The 23,376-nt window shown below is 38.4% G+C and overlaps 1 protein-coding gene and 2 long non-coding RNA genes across 5 annotated transcripts in view; 2 read left to right on the forward strand and 1 right to left on the reverse strand.

Annotated features, from left to right (window-relative positions):
- Utx (Utx histone demethylase) overlaps nt 1-23,376 on the forward strand; it is a 110,800-nt gene that overhangs the window by 15,958 nt on the left and 71,466 nt on the right. Inside the window, exon 1 of one of the 2 annotated variants that reach the window (XM_012293531.2) lies at nt 2,409-3,196. The exons of the other annotated variant lie outside the window; for it this stretch is intronic. The gene's annotated coding sequence lies outside the window, so the exon portion shown is untranslated. Of the gene's footprint in view, nt 1-2,408; nt 3,197-23,376 lie in introns of those variants that run through there. 2 annotated transcript variants of the gene reach the window in all.
- On the reverse strand, nt 15,352-17,902 carry LOC105663608 (uncharacterized). The gene is made up of 3 exons (XR_001097039.2): nt 17,713-17,902; nt 16,605-17,392; nt 15,352-16,297 (listed from the first exon to the last, which is right to left on the reverse strand). It is a non-coding gene; the product is annotated as an uncharacterized LOC105663608 (long non-coding RNA).
- LOC143266496 (uncharacterized) lies at nt 17,978-22,827 on the forward strand. 2 transcript variants are annotated; one of them, XR_013041465.1, is made up of 2 exons: nt 17,978-18,101; nt 18,305-22,827. It is a non-coding gene; the product is annotated as an uncharacterized LOC143266496 (long non-coding RNA). The 2 variants fall into 2 exon arrangements; XR_013041469.1 differs by having other exon boundaries at nt 18,909-22,827.

Below are 23,376 nucleotides of genomic sequence, written 5' to 3' on the forward strand. Positions count from 1 at the left end.
ATAAATGAAACTGATATAACATCAAACACAAATATGATCCTAAATAAAGTGTTAAAGAAAGAAAAATAAAATATAAATAGAAAAATAATGTGCACGTTCAAAGTAATACATGTATTCCTTTATAAAAATATAAATTATAAATGAAACTGATATAAGATCGAATACAAATGATCGTAAATAAAGTGTTAATACAAAGTGCTCGCACCATAAAGAAAAATAACAGATTTTTATAATAGGTACCCGACATAAATTGTAATCTATGACGTAATAATTTAACGTCAGATAGCGTGCACATAAATCCGAAAATTCTGTTGTAAGAGTAAAAGTTCTACTTAATCCTATATTTGGAATAGTAGCGAGAATCCAGTGCCCTTGTGAAACGTCGCGGCCTTATACCATAGAGCCGTGCCAGATCACAGACGTATAATCAGACAATTATGCTCATAATAATAGGCTTGAATTCGTAGTAACCCTGCCACGTAGAGATTCGCTGTCGGGGCCTTATTTACTTACGTGTCTTATGGGAAAGTTTGCGGGGTCGCCGCAAAAAACTGACGTTTATGGTTATTCTAATTTGTCTTATACGAACATGTGAACAATTCTATTCGGAACAATTACACTTTTTTATAGCTCCGATAGTTTGGTAACGTTGAAGTTGTGTGAAAAAGTATTATTCACGCATGGAAGAGAAAAGTATAGGTATGTTAGATTACTATTGATTAAATTTGTATAAAATAGTCATCTTTCTTACGGGATGCTTGCATTAGAGTGCTAAGCCCATTTATAAAATGTCTGACATGGTTTCATAATTGACTGCATAAACGCGTAATCAATATTCTTAATACAAAATGGTTGCCAGTTACATCGAGTCCGATTGTGAAACGCGTAAATTCCGACATGACTCGATGACAGAAAATATCACAAAATGACACTTGGAATATATCGATATAAAGTTTGGTGAAAATGACTACATAATCAGTATGCTTAATATAAATCGAGCGACTCTTCGATTTAGCAATGGATACACCAGTTAGCAGCTTAAAGAGAGATTAACTTGCAAACTGTTTCCCCAGAATTAAATTCCATTTACGAGAGTCGGAAGATCACGTCGATTTGAAATTTAATGGAAATAGGTCAACCTGTATGTTATTTAAATTCTCGGAGTTCGTATCGCTGCTAAGAATAGCCTTGCAAAAATAAAGGGGGCAAGAGATACTTTGTGCACCGTTTGAAAATTACTCCGATATCTTGTTTTTTTACCTTATCAAATATATAAACTCGTACAAAAAATATTATTGAAACCTCTAATTATATGAACTGAAATTTTGTGATGCATGAAATTACACTGATCGATCGCCGCTTGAATATGCATCTCCGTTAGAAAGTTTGGAAATTTTAAAATGATCTATCTGCTCTAATGACAAACGTTTAACAATAGAATAAAATCGTACGACGCTTTTAATTAGAGACGTGCACGCACGTTGTGCACGAAATTGATTCTAACCGTTGTATGTTGTTCACCACCTGAGATTACTTGGTGCTTCGCTTTGTGCTTCGCTTTATGTAGGTCTTGGTCTTTGTGTGACGTTCTCTTTCGCACGGAGAACCTACTCGGTACCAACATGCGAGAAACAGATTAGCAAACGCAACTCTGCATCGTGGTAATTCGGTGTAATTTGTTAACTGCTCTGGGAATGGTATTTCTCGTTTTGCGTGGGGTACAAATTCTTCCGACGTGTCTGTTCTGTCAAATTGAATTGTATTCGCCCGTCTGTTGTTTTCGTTTGCATATTTTGTGTATACGTAAATATATTTAAATTCAAAGAAATGTGATAATATTTAATTTTGTATACAGTGAGTCTCGGGAATTAAAATCGTTATACGTAATTAATAAAATTAATACAGTTATAACAGAGCTCGTCAGAATAAAAAGAGGTGAAATAAAATTATGTCTGTACGGAGAAAAGGTTCACAGGCAGTTAGACTTTACCGCACGACGAACACCGGTGCCCATGACCTCTACAGCGGACACTTGATCTGCCCATCACTGCATATACTATGTCATATTTATATTTAGTCGAGTAATTTCGATGAAAATACGTCCAGTTTTAATTGCGAACAGGTGAACAACGGTGATTAAAGGAACGATAATAGATGGTTATGACGGGAATACGGGAGAGATGCAGTTTGTACAATGACACGAGGTGGGTTCATCGGGCGGTGGCTTGTCGGCGAGTGTCACGGTACTGTTCTAAAACAGGGCCACTACGCATGCGCGATTCCCCTAGTTTCTCTCTCTCGGCTGTCTCCGTCGCTCTGCCGAAGTGGTAATACCGTCGGCTTCCCCCTCCACTGGTCTCCGGGTACCCCCTCTCCGCCTACCTTTCCTAATCCCCGTATGCCCTTCGCGCCAGCCGCGTCAGTTGCGTGAGAGCCTTCAATGGGGGAGGTGCTGTTCGGCACTTACCGTGCATAGCACCCTCTCCTCTTATAATCACTGCCATTAGTAATAATATATATATATTATATATACATATACATATATATATATATACTATATGTACATGTAGACACGTATAATCGAAGTACAGGAAAGTAACAGAATTATACGTGTCACGAGAACCGTCGAATCGATGATTTCGATCGTGACAATTGAGACGCGTACGGTTCATGCAGATTAACGTGAACCGAGCCGCAGATCTGCTGACAAAGCGCACCGTGAGGGAAACCGCAAGTGTTCGTATCGAAGTGAGGTGAACCTTCACGGACCTATATTATTGTGTTCGTCCGAGTGCTCCGCTTCGCGCGGCGGAGTCTCGTATTTTTTTTTTATTGTGCCTCGACACACGTCCCCTCGCTCCCTGACGCGTTCCTTCGACGGCCTTGTTTTTCCGTGTCCTCCTCCCCTCGCGAGGCATATCGTAACATGTCGCGTGTGACGTTGTAACCGAAAGCGACGGCTGGATTCTGTGCACGACTCGAACGAGGAAGTCGGTGAACTTGTGCAGCGTGCCCACTGGTGATATTCTTGTTCCAACGTCCTCTTCCCGTTTCAACCAGCGAGGGAGAGAGGGAGAGAGAGCGAGAGAGAAAGAGAGAGCCTGCTGCGACGCGTGCACGGCCTTCCAGCTTACATACGGCGTCTTCCTGACGCTGATTGAGATTTAAATTCCACGGACCTTGGGCGATTTAAATGGTGAGTGAACCGTTGCGTTGCGCTGCCCGACTCGATGCGTGTACCGTGGCCGTCGCCGCGTTTCGTTGTCATCGGTTGGCACGCTTGCGAATTGGAAGCGTGCTTCCCTACCGATAATACCCCGGCCACTGTGCACGCTGTTTTGCACGGAGATTGATTATCGCGTGCGTGTAAGTACACGCGTTAACGGTGCATCGCAAATCGTGGTCGTGGCTCGACTCGTATCGGCCTCGTTTCACGCTCGAATTTAGGAGGCCGGCCACGAATTTTTGTCGAGGGCCACGATCGATGCCTCGGGGACGCTTTCGTATACGCCCTCAACTCGTCCTTTGACCCTTAAACGAGCAAGCGCCGTGTGCGTCCTTCGCAAAATACTTTTGTTTTCAATAATTATTCCGAATACCGTATACGTCTATTTATGTCTTGCTCGAGTCTCTTGTCAAGGCCAATGTTCTGAATCTTTTTTTCTGCGCATATCATTGTCGCTGCCACTAGTGTTTATATAATGATTTTTTTAATAATGATTTTTCGTGACTCACAAGTTAAGACAGTTTTGTTATACATATTGACATTCTAACATAACCTCACTTAATATAAGTACATATATTAAATTAACCTATTCCAACTTCAAGCAATATAACCTAATTAACCTAGCCGTCTAACTTAACCTAACTTAATCTACATTAATTTAACCTAATCTAATCTTAGGCTTAATGTAGCTTTACCTAACTTAACTTAATTTGTTCCAACTTATTCTGTTCTCACAATTTCTTTAAAAAATTGGAAGTTGATTTTGACAGCATATTTTAGGGACACTTAGATTATTTTGATATATTCATGCACTCTTGGAAATTATAACAGTATTTTAAAGAAGGATTTCATACACATTTAGCACAATAGAATATATTGAAAAAATACATGGTTGAAAATTTAATTTATCGATATCAAAGGTAGCTGTAATGGCGAATAGCTTACACGTTTGCTTCTAGAAAAGTACCATTTTTTCTAGACAACTTTCTTGGTCGAATTCACTGCGAATAATGAACGATATTAGGATATTACGATTTAACGTGACCCCGTGATAGAATTGGTCAGGCTTCTTCCTCGTCACCTTGACCCGCATAACCCTTTCTCGCGATCGTTGAATTACTTACCGATGGATGTTACGTTTCGACAAATGGACGGAAGGATCCCGTTGAAATATTAAAAGAACACGAGTATTTCGATCGTTTGGAATACGTGCACGGGTACCTAGGTTTGGTTGCGCGGCGACCTTGGATAGGACCTTGATTTCCGTTGAAAGTAAAGTTTCGCGGAACGTAACTGAAAACCGCGGTTCGTGAAAACCGTAGAATGCAGCGGTGTGGCCGTCATGGGAGGCTAGCGAACGTGGAAACAATAACGGTGTGTATTAATCGGCCATAGTCTGAGTAGGTCAATGCAACAAGTCGCGTAAATGCCAACCTGGGATATGATGATAATGCGTGAAAGGTTGAGGAATACCGGCGTGCTTGTAACTGTCGTTCAATGCGAATCGTTAGTAAGTGAAAAACTAGGTCGTCGCGTGCGTGTGTATGCGCCTCGTTCCTCTACATGTTTCTCGACGTATCCACGTGCACCGTTCCAAGTTCGCACTAGGGCGACAAATTACGATATCTAATTGTCCGAGCGTTATCGTTAATTTTCTCCTGCGAAACAACCTCGGGTATTACGAGGAAATGGTACCGCTGTTAGCTTTGGGAGGTAGCTATCGGTCCCTTGTTTGAGACATTTTCAAATTTATGTATTTACTCAATTAGAAATTTTTTAATTTATATGTTTGCTCAATTAGAAATTTTTAAATTTATATGTTTGCTCAATTAGAAATTTTTAAATTTATATGTTTGCTCAATTAGAAATTTTTAAATTTATATGTTTGCTCAATTAGAAATTTTCAAAGTTACAAATTATGAAGTTAGAAAATTAAATTAAATTTACTAAATTAAATTTATTACCATAATCTCCCTCATTTTTAAATTAACAGTAATTTCGTTCATCAAAATGGCGTTAAATTTAAGGTTTCATGCTATTTTTACGAGGACGTATATTTTACTTTTTAATATAACAAAAGCAAGATACATTGAGGAACTTTTGCAATTCAAAGAAATTAATTTTATAATTTCTATAAGTAGATACAGAGGTTAAATTTGTTATGCTAATATTGTTACAATCTTCCAGTTTGTTTATTGCTTAATTCGCCGAGCGAAGACTAATTTTAATTGAGTACAAAGTTGGGAAGAAGAAACGGTGTTGTGGACTAACCGCTTTGCCCCGCTAACGCTGATACGCGTATCTGCATGTTATATCGCGTACATTTGGTCGCGTACGCTTCTTTTGTGTTTACGTTGCCCACGTACAGGCCATCCTTGGTTGTTTAACGAAAGAGAGGTGTCGTGTTTCAAAGCGGAACAAGTCACCGTGAACACGTTTTCTTGTGTACCATACCACAGAGAAATGTAACGAACCCAGTACTTATACAGGGTGCTTCATACAATTAGGACATTTACGTCATTAAACAGTCACAGAAAATTTATATTCCTGTATTTCTAAGTTCTGTACATTTGCACATTTACTTTGTTAATTCTTCATTTCGTTGTTTCTCATTTTGTCAATTTTTTAAGTTGACATTTTTTAAGTAGTCAAAATTTTTAATTTAGAGAAGCTGATTTTTCAGATACCTACACTTAAAAATTTTTAATCAAAGATGAAATATTAATTTGTCTATTAAAAATTTTTTTAAAAACACGACTGAGGTGTCAGCTGTATTTTTTAAATTAAAAAAGCTATCTGATTTGTCAAATACCTACTCTTAAAGATTTTTAATCTGAGATGAAATATTTTTCTATTTAAAATATTTTCAAAAACACGACTGAGTTGTCAGCTGTATTTTTTAAATTAAAAAAGCTACCTGATTTGTCAAATACCTACTCTTAAAAATTTTTAATCTAAGATGAAATATTTTTCTATTTAAAATATTTTCAAAAACACGACTGAGTTGTCAGCTGTATTTTCTAAATTAAAAAAGCTACCTGATTTGTCAGATACCTTCTCTTAAACATTTTTAATCTAAGATGAAATATTTTTCTATTTAAAATATTTTCAAAAACACGACTGAGTTGTCAGCTGTATTTTCTAAATTAAAAAAGCTACCTGATTTGTCAGATACCTTCTCTTAAACATTTTTAATCTGAAATGAAATATTTTTCTATTTAAAATATTTTCAAAAACACGACTGAGTTGTCAGCTGTATTTTTTAAATTAAAAAAGCTACCTGATTTGTCAGATACCTACTCTTAAACATTTTTAATCTAAGATGAAATATTTGTCTATTAAAAATTTTTTTAAAAACACAACTTGTACATAGAGTCATCACCCTGCATTTTTTAAATTAAATAACCTACCTAATTTGTCAAATACCTAAATTAAAAAATTTCAAATCCAAGCGCAATAAAATATTAGTCCATCTTGAATATTTTTGAAGTAGTCGTGTGAGTCACCCTGTATATCACGAAAAAAATGGTTGAAAAGTAGTGTAACGTCGTGCAGGAAGCGGAACGTGTTTTCTCAGGATTAAAACAGTGTCCCCAAAGATACTGTTATGCATAGGAATGGCGCGTTCTAAAGAACGAATTCGTAGTGGTGAGGCTTGAATTTTTTTTGCCTTGTACGGTTTAATTAAAAGGAAGGAAAATACGGTTGGATCGCAGAACGAAAGAGAAAAAAAGATACGGCGTGGTTTTCGCTCGAGATACAGCTAGGCATAGAAATGAGATTCAAGTTGTGCCGTTTTAAAATTCTAGTTTTATCGAGGGATCAAATCGCGTTTCTCGAAACGTTCGACTTAGGTGAAACTTGGCTGAGCATGCGTTCTTAGCTTTTCTGTGTGTTCTGGACATTTAAATACACCGGGTGTTTAGATACACTGGGTGTTTAATAGAAAATGTTCTTTTAAACAGGTTACAAGGTTTCATTTAATTTATATTGGAGTTGGCTTAATTTTAACTCGTGGTTGGTAAGAAACTTTCGTTAGACTGCCACAGATAGGTTATTGAAAATGGCTATATAGGGAGAGGTTACAAGGTTTGTTTCATTTAATTTATATTGGAGTTGTCTTAATTTTAATTCGTGGTTGGTAAGAGATTTTCGTTAGACTGCCACAGATAGGTTATTGAAAATGGCCATATAGGGAGAGGTTACAAGATTTGTTTCATTTAATTTATATTGGAATTGGTTTAGTTTTATCTCATGACTGGTAAGACTCTTTCGTTAGACTGTCACAGATAGGTTATTAAAAATGGCCATATAGGGAGAGGTTACAAGGTTTGTTTCATTTAATTTATATTGGAGTTGGTTTAATTTTATCTCATAACTGGTAAGACTCTTTCGTTGGACTGCCACAGATAGGTTATTGAAAATGGCCATATAGGGAGAGGTTACAAGGTTTGTTTCATTTAATTTATATTGGAGTTGGCTTAATTTTAACTCGTGGTTGGTAAGACTCTTTCATTAGACTGCCACAGATAGGTTATCGAAAATGGCCATATAGGGAGAGGTTACAAGGTTTGTTTCATTTAATTTATATTAGAGTTGGTTTAATTTTATCTCATGACTAGTAAGACTCTTTCGTTGGACTGCCACAGATAGTTTATTGAAAATGGCCATATAGGGAGAGGTTACAAGGTTTGTTTCATTTAATTTATATTAGAGTTGGTTTAATTTTATCTCATGACTAGTAAGACTCTTTCGTTAGACTGCCACAGATAGTTTATTGAAAATGGCCATATAGGAAGAGGTTACAAGGTTTGTTTCATTTAATTTATATTGGAGTTGGTTTAATTTTATCTCATGACTAGTAAGACTCTTTCGTTAGACTGCCACAGATAGGTTATTGAAAATGGCCATATAGGGAGAGGTCCTCGTATTTGAAAATAACTCAAAAAAATTCTAAATTACAAAGTTTGAAAACCTAGTTAAAAGTATTTAAAGAGATTTAAGTTTCTAAATTGGAGAAGCTGGTTGAGCGAGATCGATACTTGGTTTTCTGCAAATAGAAGGTTCAAAAGTCGAGATTTTTTCACGGAGCAGAAATCTTTGATTTCTTATTCGATCGGTATAGCCAAGAAATTCTGGACAATAAGGTACAAAAGGAGGAGTAGGCGAGTCAGCGTAGAATTTAAATTCTTGATCTCACGGTCACTGACCATGGCATTCAGGCAATGCCACAGTGTTGTTGAACGAGTTGAAGATCAGTGCCCCTTTGCTTCCCGCCTCGATGAAAGATCCAACAATCAATGAGTCACTTATTCGTACCAAAGTTAAAAAAGAACACTCGGTCAACGTGCGATCGATTTGCACTCGACGTTCTGTCGTTAAAAAAATAAACGCGTGGAAGATTAACTCCTTTCAATATCCTCGTTCTTCTTAATTTAACACTTTGACTCTTTTATGCGTTCTAACTAGTTCTTATACATTCTAACTAGCGTGTCGTAAATTCTAGATCGCGTTGAAGTCCATCTTCTTAAGTACTTCAGAAAGATAACATATTACGAGACTATTTTTAAAGTCAATTCGCGCGATGTTCATAGGAGACCGTTTAATCGTACAAAAGAAATACGAATGTTAATTACTATTAGAGAGGCGATTATAGTGGGATTTCAGATAAGATATTTTTCATACGCGATACACAACCCCTGCGTTAATTCCCTCTAGAATCACTAGTGCGTATAATCAGCGCGCTCCTGTTAATCAGATTACTACGTTATTGCATAGTACCGAGCAATTACCCCGGTAAACTACAACTCGTTGCTTTTCGAATAATTAAACTCGATAGATCTATTAATAGTTCCGATCGGATAAAAACTCTACGGTAATTCAATACTGTTCAACTTTTCCAATAATTTTCATCCGAATCTTTGTTTCTTACTAATTAAATCAAATAGTCATTCGAACTAATAGCCATTTGTAAATTTGGAAATTCCAAACTTTGGACATTTCAGAAATGATCAACTAATTACCCTACCGTTAGGAATTAAAAAAAGTAAATTTTTGGAGGTAGATACACTTCCTTATATTAAGTGTACGATGTAAGGACGCAAGGTGCAGGAAGAATTCGGTCGTTTTGCAGCGCGATGACACCTCGGCACAATCCCAGCGGAGTAATTTGCACGCGAAACTAGTTTTCCAGCACACGTTGAAATACAAGGCTGCGAGGGGCAAGGGGATGTGTAGGTACGCACAGTTAGGCACAAGTACGCGTCTCTGTCGGAGAAGAGGCAGAGCTTGATGATACAGGTACTAGAGACCAGGTCGTTGAACCTAGGTTCCTCTTGTGTACACTCCACCGCTGTCTTCCGCCCGTTTTCGTTTCGGTTTCTTATAGTAGGAAGCCTCCTGGAATCTAAATGCGACGGCTCGGTAACAAGTTCAACATCAAAAGAAACTAATTAATTATTTATCTCGCGATTAAACCGTTTTATCGTTTCATCGACGCTATCGTGCCGAACGTGCATCGCCTTCATTCCAGACTTACCTAACATTTTCATAACTTATTTTTATTTTATTATTTCGTACTTGTTCACATATTTTGTAAAACAAAGATTAGACATTGTTACAGGATTTAAAAATTGGATTTAATTTTTACAGGATTGGTTACAGGATTTAATTTCTAATCCTGTTGCGATTTCTTATTTTTTGCAATGCAATCTTTTATTATTTGTGATTTAATAATATTAAAAATTTTATCGAAGTCCGCCTTGTTCGAGATAGAATATATTTGAACTGGTGATGTGGTTTATGTCGATTTGTTAAATTAATAAAAAAATTGGTTATTGGATTTAATTTTTACAGGATTTAATTTTTAATCCTGTTGCACAAGTTGCGATTTTTTTTTTCTTTGCAATGCAATATTTTATTATTTGCAATTTAATAATAATATTAAAAATTTTATCGAAGTCCGCCTTGTTCGAGATACCAAAATATATTCGAATCAGTGATGTGGTTTATGTCGATTTGTTAAATTAATAACAAAATTGGTTATTGGATTTAATTTTTACAGGATTTAATTTTTAATCCTGTTGCACAAGTTGCGATTTCTTTTTCTTTGCAATGCAATATTTTATTATTTGTGATTTAATAATAATATTAAAAATTATATCAAAGTCTGCCTTGTTCGAAATATCAAGAATATATTTGAATCGGGTTTGTGACGATTTGTTAAATTAATAAAAAAATTGGTTATTAGATTTAATTTTTACAGGATTTAATTTTTAATCCTGTTGCACAAGTTGCAATTTCTTTTTCTTTGCGATGCAATATTTTATTATTTGTGATTTAATAACAATATTAAAAATTATATCAAAGTCTGCCTTGTTCGAAATATCAAGAATATATTTGAATCGGGTTTGTGACGATTTGTTAAATTAATAAAAAAATTGGTTATTAGATTTAATTTTTACAGGATTTAATTTTTAATCCTGTTGCACAAGTTGCGATTTTTTTTTCTTTGCAATGCAATATTTTATTATTTGCAATTTAATAATAATATTAAAAATTTTATCGAAGTCCGCCTTGTTCGAGATACCAAAATATATTCGAATCAGTGATGTGGTTTATGTCGATTTGTTAAATTAATAAAAAAATTGGTTATTAGATTTAATTTTTACAGGATTTAATTTTTAATCCTGTTGCACAAGTTGCGATTTCTTTTTCTTTGCGATGCAATATTTTATTATTTGTGATTTAATAATAATATTAAAAATTATATCAAAGTCTGCCTTGTTCGAGATATCAAGAATATATTTGAATCGGGTTTGTGACGATTTGTTAAATTAATAAAAAAATTGGTTATTAGATTTAATTTTTACAGGATTAATTTCTAATCCTGTTGCGATTTCTTTTTCTTTGCAATGCAATATTTTATTATTTGTGATTTAATAATATTAAAAATTATATCGAAGCCTTGTTCGAGATATCAAGAATATATTCGAATCGGGTTTGTGACGATTTGTTAAATAAATAAACGTTGGTAAGAAAGTTGGATGGGCAAAATTAAGTTTGGTTCTAATCAGAGGTTCATAAGCGGTCGTATGGTTCTGAGAGTTAACGATTTCCGGCATGTTCGTGGAATCCTGTTTGAAGTTAGTCACCAACTACAGTTAGTTTCCTGGCCTGCCATCCTGCTTGATCAAGGCGGTGCACACCTTGTCGGCTCGGATGCGTCTCTTGTTCGTGCACATCCTTTTTTACTTATACCGACCCTCGGTTCTGCCTAACGTCTAGGCACGGTCTATGTCTATACTCTTCGCGAAGACCTGAACGGGAAAAAAGAACGAGACTATTCCCCTTCGTCGAAACTTATATTCTCATCCTGTATACTCTACGTCAACCTTGTCCGATTATTCTTTCGACAAAATTCAGATTTATTTCAATAAACATTGAAATATAATGTAAACACATTAAATGAATAATTTAATTTACTCTTACGTAACTTCGCTTAACGTAACTTTAATCTAAACACGACAACTTTAATGTCTTTGACTTGACATTAACCTTGATCTAGAAAATTATGTCTAAACACCTAACAATTTTAACCTAAGCTTGAATTAATTCAACCAAACATGTACCTAATTTTGTCTCACAGTAACATAAACCTAACCGTGGCCTAACACTGATCCAATTACTATATCCAAACTCTGAGTTGACCTTGATCCCACCTAATTTAATGTAACTTAATTTCTAATTTAACTCAACTTCATCTAACCTGATCTAATTTAACTCCATTGACCTCAAGTTCACTCGATTCAACGTAATTGAATTTATTTCTAATTTGCAAATTGTCTATGATTATTTTATTAGTAGATAATGTACAGAACGTTCGGTAAACTTTAAATTGCAACAGCCGAAATTTGAAGTTAGGGATCATAAGAACCAGCGAATGTAAAGCAAAACAATATTTGGATGATCCAGGGTGTACACGTACACATTGTACGTATATGTGTTTGCGTGGTTCGGTGAAAAGCCACGGAACGGCCCTGAGAGTTCACTACCTTCCCCGGATCGTTGTGAACGTCGCCGGGTGACCGTGCGCGTGTGCGTTGCATGTCAGGGCTGGTGAGCCCCGGAGGAGAACGGTCCTTTCTCGGCACACCGAAAACTGGTTCCGTATGCTTTCGTGCACTATATCGAGGGCTGGCCCCTGTTTCACGACCGCCGGGACTCTATCTGTCCTACAACCGAACGGACCATAGAGTCCCGAGGAGACGAATTGACCCGAACGCTCTCCCCGAAAGCGTCTTATCCCTCGCGTCCCAACGTTATACTTTTTCGTTACGCGGTAACACTTCCGAGTGTAATTTCCATTTCAATTCATGGGTAATTTTACGGAGCGATGGGCAGATCGAGTCTGTAGCGACGTGGAATTTTCTTGGTTAGAAATTTCGAAGTTTGCAAGTTCCAAATTGTTAAACGATGAAAATTTAAAATTCGGGATTCTAGGTCTACTTTGTCATGTCGGTCTACGGAAAAGCTCCGTTGGAACGGGTAATAAATCGGTCGTTCGTTATCGGATTTGCATCGGACACGCCGCAAATGACGTAGAATCCTTTTTATAGCGTATTACACGCGATAAGGAAGAAACGATGAAAAATGGAGGTGCACCCCAGTCGGACAATTGGGCCGGCTGGTCAGTCGAATCTGGCGGTGCAGAGGGCGCGTCGTTAGGAACGGTTTAGGATCGAGTTTTCGTGTTGGGGTGGTTCACCTTCCCCTTCGTCGTCCTTTCTCCGGCACGGCTACCTCTGCTCCGTCTCTCCGCCATTTTCTCTCTCTCCCTGTTCCCTGGTCGTTGTTCTCCGTCTAGCGGGAGCCCGCGGGAGTGACCCTGAAAGTTCAACAGCCCTCCCTCGAATGGCGCCCCTAACCGTCCCCTCCCCTCTCTCTCTCTCTCTTCCTCTCTCTCTCTCTCCACCCTCGTTCCTCTTCTCGTGTCCCTTCCCTTTGTGTTGTGCAGCGAAACCTAACTTCGCTTAGGCCACGGTTGCCGGCGCAGCCACCGAGACACACACCGTTCCTCTGCTCCGTTGGCCTGTTGTGTCGACGGACTTCCATGATGCGTGTCTTACCTTCTTTCTTACTCTTAACCTTCCGCGATGCGTTCCTCTCTTTTTCGTGTTCGTAGGCCGTGTTTTAGATAGCACGGGAATGAACGGACGTCTATGCCATCCGGCAGCCACGACCGTGTTCCGAGGCTAAACACCCGAGCCGCGGGTACCGGATTGCTCGTCCATCTTTCCTTTTTATTTTGATACCGTACTGCCAGAAATCGAGAGGGCTCTCGAACTTCCTCATAAATTTCCTTCGATCCATTCCTCTTAAATACAAGATAACTTTGCTTCTCGAATTTTCGAATTTCTCAATTTTTTAATTCCTACATTTATTTATATCAGAGTTACATAGCGTACTATATCGAATTCTTAATTTTGCAAAAACAATGTAAAAGTTAGTCCGTCATTTTTCTTCCTAATTTATAGACCATTATTTTTCGATCTACATCGCTTCTGTTATAACGCACACGCAATTCGATGCAGTTTTCTTCTCCAAACGACAACGCGGAGGACATATGCCAGGATGCATTGCATAAGCAGCGTTCGAAGGTTTAAACCTTGACCATAACACCGTCATCGTGCAGCAGTGGTTCGTGCACTTGATAATGTACTCAATTATATGTTTTTTTCAGTTTCCTCCGTTCCATTGAATTTTTAATAGTTTTTTTCTTCCACGTTCAGCAATACGCGAATCGTCGCGGCTACACCCACATGTTATTTCCGGTTTGCGAACAATGTCGTGCAACCGCAAATATAATACCTATCATCACGTAAATCATTCTTTGTTCGATTTTTATTCTCACGATACTGTCGTGACTATTCTTTGTTGCAGCTGTGTTCTATGAAATTTAAACGGATTCGAAATCATAAATAAAACGCGTAGCGATCGATACTGGTTCGCGCGACTATCGATTGTTAGAGAGAATAGAAGTGACACGCAATTTAGAAATTTTAACTTGTTTATTTCTAAAGAATTCGAATGTGTTTAATGCAAGCAGAAGAATACACACTTAACACATTATACGTGCGCTTTCGTGTAGCTCATTAGTAACTGAATAAGTATCTCGATGTAAGATCTGATCCATTAAATGGCTGGTTTTCAGCGCTGTCAAATTAACGGGCATGTTGTACAACGCTATTATAAATTTGTCAGATTAATATTCCCACTTGTTCGCGAGTTTTGCTTTTGCTATTTAAAATAGACGTCCTTGCGAGCATATCCGGTCGTCTATCGATCTGCTTTTAACTTTGACTGTGCATTTTGTATCTGCTAAGCTTATTTCACCTTCGTAATTATTTTTAGGCTCCGAACAAGTTTTCGCGAATAAAATATTGAATCAGAATTAGTTCTATTCTACAAACATTTACAGTGCTTCAGAATTTTTGATAGTTAAACGTGGGAACGTTTATATAACTCGATGCAATTCGCACGATAAAAGTAAAAGCGGCGTTTTTCGATTACGGAATTTTAATCTCTGACACGGCACGGTGGTTGCGAAACGTCGTAAAAGTAGCCCGGAAATGAAACTCGCGGTACGGTTTCTTTCGGTTGCGAAATCGGTAATTGAGTAAGGTCAAGAAGACAGCTGTTGTTAGCGGAGGCAATTTTTGTCGATCCATTGCGAAATGTTTTGACGAAAAGTGTGGTCGGCGTCGCAGGAAGTCGAGCAGCCCACAGGAAAGCTGTGTTTGCCGTCGACCGCGTTAAATCGGACGTGTCCGTGATCGTGGGAAATGGCGCGAGGTGTAGCGACAATAAAAGGACCAACCAGCCGGAGAAAAGTGGTATAATTCCTATCAGGAAGCGGAACGAAAAACGAAAGCCTTTCCGCTCCGACAATAAAGGACATTTTGCGTTACCACATTTTTAGTTTTCATTTACGCCATGGGAAAATATTCACTATCTCTTTTATCTTCCTGAATATATTTCTTTTTTTTTTCATTTATTTGTTTAACTCTTTCGCTACGGTGATTTTTTCTGAGAAATGTGATTATGGTCTTATTTCTTATAATAAAAAGTCAGATATTCTTATTTATAAAAAGCAAAGCCTTTCTACACAGTTTTTTATCCTTCCTTTATGTACAAAGGATAATACAAATGACAAATGTTATAACACGCCGTCATAACTCTTTTTTATAAAAATTTTTTAATCGCTAGGAAAAAATTCTGTTGGTATAAAAGTGGGCGCCTATAGGTGCTCTCAGTAATACAAACACAAAATTTCTAAGGGGTTAAAGTCGCATCAACCGCTAAGGGTTATTAGCGACTCGGAGAGTACATTATTATACAATTTAGTCATTTTGAGGTACTGTAGTAGATTTTGGATCGATGTGATGCCCTTCAGATTGTCCTTTAGGGTTGGTTAAAATATTTCATATTACTAAAATTTTTATATTTCCAAAATTTTCAAATTTTTTATTTGCACAAGAAGTATAATAATTATTGAAAAAGCTCCGAGTGGAATGTTCAGAATGCCAAGTGTCGCAGGAACAAAAATGAGCCTAAGAAAGAAGTTAACGGTCGAGAAACAATTTGTGTCGCATACAATGTTTCGTCGCGCATTTTTCGCACGTCAGGCGAAGCTAGTGTGCAAGGTGTTAATACAAATTGCATCGAGTTGTCGGACACGTTAATCACAGTGATTCGAGTCTCGTTCTATCTTTAATATCTCGGCAAGGTGTATTTAGGCGAGCGCCGTTTTGTTCCCCTCTTTGCGTTTCGTTCGGAATAATAAGCGACTCGAGTCTCTCCATCCCCCTCTTTTCCTGTAATTTTCTTTTAGCGCCCGTACATTTCTAACGTTTATCAATGACCCTGCTCGTAATTATAGGCGTGTGGCAAATTTTATTCCTTTCAACGTTTCCTCGAACTTGCAAACCTTCTTATGTTTAAGTAATTTTGCAACTTTTTTTACGTCGATTATCGTACCTCTTAATCTTCCTGTTCTTTGTTCTAATCAATCTGAGGATATCAAGGTTTAAGGTTATTTAGATATCTAAGGGCATTTATGATGTAGGAATAATTTAACCCTTTGCGTTCGAGAGGTGACTCACAGTCATCGTTATATTTAATACAATAATTTTAAATAAGCATTTTTTAACATGACACGTGTGATGTATAAGCACAGTGAAACAAACAATAGTTGAAATTATTAGTAAAGAAATAATAACCTCAATAAAATTCATTTAATTTAATAACTAAGTTTTAAAGTTGCTGTAAACAGTGAAATTACCTTCGAGTGCAAAGGGTTAATAGTATTTGAGAATACCTTGGTTGACATATTCGATGATCGTAAGATGTAATTAACTCTCGTAATTAAAAGGTGAAAGAAAACGCGTATCGCTGAAATTCCATCGGCGTTTCAAAGTATCAAGTCGTTAATATTTTTAATGGTCTCCATTAGTGTTCAGGAAAATTATCTCCACTGCAGAATATTCAAGCTGAAAAATAAAGGCATGAAAAATTGTAAACGCAAATTCGGTGTATCTCGCAAAGCGTTACGTTCCAGGGATAACGTTTCTCAAGATCATTTCTTATCTCCTAATTTCCGCTCGTTCTCGTGGAAGGAGGCTCGCGGACGCGCTTCCTGTTTCTCTTGGCTCCACTTGTCAGCTGATGATCTCCAGTAACGTGTTACCCGGCTCATACATACGGTATGTACGTACGTACGTACTTGAAGGCCTCGTCCTTCATACACGAACGCAGCCGCTCGTTCGCACGCGTACCAACACACGGGGAGGGAACGGTAGCACTGGCTGAAGGGAGCAGGAAGGGGCCAGAGGGGAGGGATGCATTGCCGCATTCTGCGAACGTTATACATGCGGCGCAACTTGCAGCCTCGGCCTGCACTCGTTGCAGCGTCGCGTAATCATCGCTTACGTCACCTCGGTGTGTGCCGTTGGTGAGCGCGTGCATGTAACCGTGTGTGTCATTGCTCTTCCCTTTCGCTTTGTTTCTCTATTTTCCGCTGTCCTTTTTCGCGCCGCGCCGCTCCTCTTCCTTGTTTCTCCTTCGAGCGACGCACGCGCATGCGCGTACTCGGATGCGCGCGCAACCCTACATTTCGTGCACGGAGGTCAAAACTAGAGGTGCTGCTATCGATTATCGCTAGATTATCGATATCTTATTCATACTTTGCAATTTTGTCGTTACGATACGCTTAAATATAACTAAATACAAGTCTCTTTACTGTTGTTTAATACTTTAAATATAATTCGAATGAGTAGATGCGAATGATTTATGCGTCGCATTATGCGAGGTTAGGTTTGAAGTTTGTACGAGAATATATTCTCTTTTCTGTATACTTTAATCGTATCTTAATGATGTGGTAGGTACATCGAATTAATATAAACGATATGTTTTGCTGTTTCACTCACAGGTATTTAAAAATGTAAGATTATCATAAATGATCAGTGTTTTACTTGGTATAACATGATCTTCGTCGAGATCGAAGTTGAGCAACGTTGACTCCTTATGGGGCAGATTTGTGAGGTTAGGATACGGCATACTACACTGTCCATAGTTAGAAAGCGTTGTTCCAAGAATTAACGGAAAGGTAGAAATAAAATTCTTTTGTTTTACTCCTACGATATTTAATTCGCTCGTTGTGAAATGTTCTAACACAAAATGCACGTTGTACGCAGCAAGTTTGTAGCAGCGACAGGCATCCTTTGATGAATAATGCAACAATTATTCGTTGTCAAGAGAGGAGCTGGAATTTGCAGTTGGAAAGGTTAAAGAGGAATCTCATCGACCATGTCTTATGGTCAGTAAAATTTATTCGTTTTCTTTTGGCGCCTTTTGTCTTTGTTCATTCTCTATTGCGCACCCTCACGCGCATTTGCGGTGACATGCGCGCGCATCACTGAATTCAAACATTCAGGATATAGGTTTTCTATTAAAAAATTTATTAACAGCGTACATATTAACAAATACGTACAAACATAATAAAACTTTTTATATCCGTAGGTTCGTTTCAAGATAATTTTTACGTTTTTCTGTATACGTCTCTATCTGTATTCTCAACGAGGGTAATGAAAAGGGGAAGGTTACCTTAATTCGAAAATTAAATGACTCACCTAGTATATGTGCCCATGGTTGCGTTATTAATGCACGCGATAATTCCTCGTTACATAACATAATATAGCACGTACACGGAAGTGGCGGGGTAATAATTAATCGTTAAAAGATAGTATAAATCGAACGCGTACACGCGTTACCACGGTGCAGATGCGTGGATCTTTATCTGTTGGCTCTTTACACGCCAGATAGTTTAATGCGTTCGTAGCTCGAAAGAGAGGCGGCTGCATAATGATAAGCTTCGAGCAGAGTGCTACTCGTTCTGGCTGGATGTGATAAGAAGCACTTTTTGTTTGATTAACGTGGACTAGAAATGGAACCGATCCAATAATTTCTTATAATACTCGAGCCATTGAATAATAGAGTATGGTAACCGAGAAAGGCGACGATATATTTTATTCTTGAGCACGTTAATTTTTAGTTGAGCATATTTTCTATCATTTTGTTATTCCGTTACATTCCCCTAATTCTACTCTTGAACTTTTTATTTTAGGACACGAAGTACCGGTAGTCAGAGTGTTAAACTGTCTTTATGGAGCGTAATTCATTACGTTTTCCTCATATATTCGCAAGTTGATTTACTCTTTTTACGGGCGAGATTAAAAGGATGTAAAACAAGATTGAATAGATGGAAATATCTTGCCAACAATTACCAGACAATTAATGAATCTCTTACTTCCCCGTAAGTCACAGGATGCGCGCGTTAACGCGATTATAATTTGATTACCCGAGGTTAATTACCTCTCCGCGCTAATCTCTGAAATTAAATCACGTGCGTACGCGATCTCGACAGATAACAAAAGCAGGCTCAATGGGAACGTTTCGACCTCGATCATTTTCGTATCCTTCGAGGTCTTCTCGCGGACACAATTCGAATCTTCGATCGATCGCATTTTTAGCGAAAGAAGCGAGGCATTTCGCGGTCGAGTTTCCCTTTAATCGTCGGAATACCCGTGCCTGACCACTCTCGTGGTATATACCCTGTTAAAGTCGTTAAACGTTAATTGGCAATCAGCAGCAGGAGATTGCCACCTGTGCGAACTTCCACGGTTTCGTGGCGAGCATATGAATGGAAACTTGTAAATTATTTTTCGCCTTTGCTCGCTTGGTTGCTGTTGAGCCGTGTGCCTTCTGCGAAATCTTGCATCTATTTAAACGAGTAAACTTTTGAACTCGTTTGTTATTAATCCACCGATAAGTACTCGTATCTTTTCATTGTGAAATAATTATCTTCGATAGGAGACTGAAATTGTGACGAGTGATCGTAATGATCTTTGGTATATAAAAAGAGTGACTATAGGCACCTTCGATACATACCGAGTGCTCAAGGTTGACTATAATCACCTTTGGCGAGGAAAGGGTTAATGGGAAACGAACTAAGCAATTTTACCGTGCACGATAAACCTTGAACGTAATGGAACCGGCAGTTAAACGCGCTTCCGACGGCGCACGCGTACCACCGGAAGTCGATTTATTGTTACGTTTTGCTGTGTCCGGTTCTTCGTTTCCGACCACCTTTCATCGAGCCCACTTACGGAAAAGAAAATCGATAATGCTTTCTCCCCTTCTTCCTTTGCACGTGCGAAATTTATTCAGCTTTACAAATCATTCATATCCGATCTAAAAGAAGTAAGTCACGTTAAGTAATATAACGCTTAATTGTGATTTACGATATCTCACAATTCTTTTTCTTCCTAAATATTTTTATCCGTGAAATATTTTTGCACTGGCATTAAGAAATATTCCGCGAATCGCATCTCGACGCGTAGAGGGTTAATAAAAGCACCGACTCAATTTTCTCCAAGCTTCGATCGATCCTGTTAACCCACTCGAGGCAGGAATCTTATTATAACACGATACCGACTAATTGGAATCTTTTCCTCTAATTAGATCACATTATCTTCCTTATTTTTAGCTTCAACTTCAATCAATGTCAAAATCAACGTCAATCTCGTTGAATTCTATCAGTTATCTGCAAGACGCGCATTATGTATCATCGATTGTATGGGATAGATACAAGACACATGGTGCGTTGTCATCTTCGGATAATATAGGACACGATGCGTCATCGATCCTGGTGAACAGATAAAATAGTGTGCGTCACCGGATAGTGCAGAACGCACACGGTGCGTCTTGAATCGCATTACATAAATAGTGCAGCACATGATTCATCCCAATTTGCATGGAATAAACAATGTAGAATACACGGGGCGTGTTTAATTACATAGATTAATTAGATAGAATAATGTAGTAGGGTGTCTCATCATTTGCATCGCACCAGAATCTACAGAACGATGCGTCATAATTTGAATTTAATAAACGGTATATCACGTACATTCTTTTCAATTGTATCAAGCTTATAAAATATGACGCACGAGGTGTGTCATTAACACTAAACCTACCGACGTATAATGTGTACTTAATTTGAAATTAAAAATGAAGTTGAAAAATGAATAAACAAATAACCAAACATAAATTAGTACACACATTTATTCTTTATCTTGATGAAAATCAATGCTGATTTTAAGGAATGTACTTTAACAAAATGTGTTCCTTACAATAAGAAACTTATGAAGCGGTCATTTGACCGGTTTGGTAATTTCAGTGTTAATTATAAGATGCATCGTCAATTACGAATAGCGTACAAGGCATAAGGTGCATTACAGTATCGAGCACGGTGCGTCATGAATTGCGGTAAACAGGTGTAACACGCACGCAGTGTCATTGACTAGGTATTTAGACAACACGCGTATTGTGTCGTACATTGTAAGACGCACATGTTGCGTCGCGTGTTAAAGGTAATTAATGTATGACGCATAACGTGCGTCGTCAGCTGCATTTCATACGCAACGTTGAACATGCAGCACGCATCACCGATCGTATCAGAGAAGCAACAATATGAAGGATGCATACCTCGAAGCGTTAATCGACGATTTCACGCGCGTATTCAGCGCGCGATCAGCGGCGCGTGTTGAAGCGTGTGCCGAAGGTGGTTGCAAGTGTCGCGATCGCCAGACGAAATCCTCGTGCACCATCGAGTAAGAATACACGAGGGCGAGACAATAAATGAGTAATGCTCTGTTTCGATTGAATAACGAGGGTCGACGAGCATCGTGTGGGGCTCGAAAGAGTTCTTCCCCTTCTCTTCGTATCTTTCGCAACCCTCGAGCCGGTGCTTTATTGCGTCCGTGCTGCGCCGGTCGTCGATGATTTTCGGGGAAACGATTTGAAGTTCCGCTCTTCTGCTCCTTTTACCAGTTATTATGCACGCGAGTGCTATCGATTCGCTACTCGTCGCATCGCGGTTCCTGTTACGCTCTTACAAAGCTATCGATACACGGACACCAATAAAGATCGCGTTACAGCTGTCAAAACACGCGCGTGTTTAACGTTACCCATATTTGTTATTTGACTCGATTTGGGGTGCAAGGAAGGGGACTCGAAGCGTTTCGGTGATCGACTTTGTGCAGTTTGCATGTACATATCGAAGTGAAGTCCACTCCGAGCACAAAATTCTCGGAAATTTATAAATTCGTCGAGCATGAAATTCGAACGTTTCAAAACAGAAATTCACCGGCAAGATGGTTCCCTCCATCGAGAGGAACGCAGCGAGCAGACGCTGAGTTTGCCGCATTATTCGAGGTGTGTCATTTCCATCAGTTTTGATCGTAGTCTGCGAGAAGAGAAGAAAAAAAATCTATACCCCTCGGTTGTCATCGTGTAGCCGGGCCTCGGTCGAATGAACAATAGATCCTCGTACGTGTAGACGTACACACGTACACGCGTTTTGCAGGGGTTTTCACGCACATAGAGGCTACCCTTTATGCTCCGGAACAAGTGTACGTATGTAGGTATCAGTGTTTCTGTAGAAAAGTACACTCGAGAGCGAATGAAGGAGGAAGGATATACCGTGTTCCCTTTCTGCTCACTGAGCTGGATCGTGTGTTCCCGCTTGAAATTTTTAAGTAGCCCCTGATTGAAAGACACAGGAACACGGAGATATAGGGGTAATTAGAGCGATTCGTGGAATTCACAGTCGCGAAAACGTGGATGTTAATTGGCAGGATTGCGGGGGCGGGCTCATTGTTACCGACGATGAAATTGAAATTCTTCTACAAAAATTGCATTTATACCATCGATTCATTGATCATTCTCGGAAATCTACCTGAAACGAAATCGTAATTAAAATATCAAATCGTAATAATTAAAAAAAAACATTTTTTGTAACATTCTTGTTGTATGACCAACTCATTGCGGGGGCGGGCTCATTGTTACCGACGATGAAATTGAAATTCTTCTACAAAAATTGCATTTTTAGCATCGATTCATTGATCATCGTTGTAAATCTACCTGAAATGAAATCGTAATTAAAATGTCAAATCGTAATAATTAAAAAAAAACATTTTTTGTAACATTCTTGATGTTGTATGACCAACTCATCACCAACAAAGTTATCCTAACGTAAACACATCTTAGTCATAGTTCCAGCTTATCTAGCCTCCTGTACCCTGTTACTCATCCTGTCCCTTGTACCTTAACCATCCGTTGATCACCGATTACTCACTATTACCCTTTATATACCTGTAACGAAAAACTCTTGTCAGATTTCTGTAGTCAGTACCAGGTTCTTGCTGTTTGTCAAATAAACTTACAGTTCTAAAGTATTGGTTTTAATTCCACAACCCGGAGTTCAACATTGTACAGATTCGATATTTCCAACACAAATGAAAAAATTCGACCTACGAAATAGTTTTGAGAAGCGAAAGAAGAAATGGAAAGTTTCGACGAGGATCGTAGGCGCATAGACGATCGGAACAAATCGAAACGGGCAGATAATCCGCTCGCGGAAAAGAAGAGACGCACGGGGGCAGTTGTACGCGTTCAGACAAGGGTGAAGAAGAAAGGTACCGTTCACCGCCGCCCTCCCTCAGACCTCTTGGCTAGCAACCTAACCCTTCGAA

This window comes from Megachile rotundata, chromosome 2 (assembly GCF_050947335.1).
Source record: "Megachile rotundata isolate GNS110a chromosome 2, iyMegRotu1, whole genome shotgun sequence".
Taxonomy (NCBI): Eukaryota; Metazoa; Arthropoda; class Insecta; order Hymenoptera; family Megachilidae; genus Megachile; species Megachile rotundata.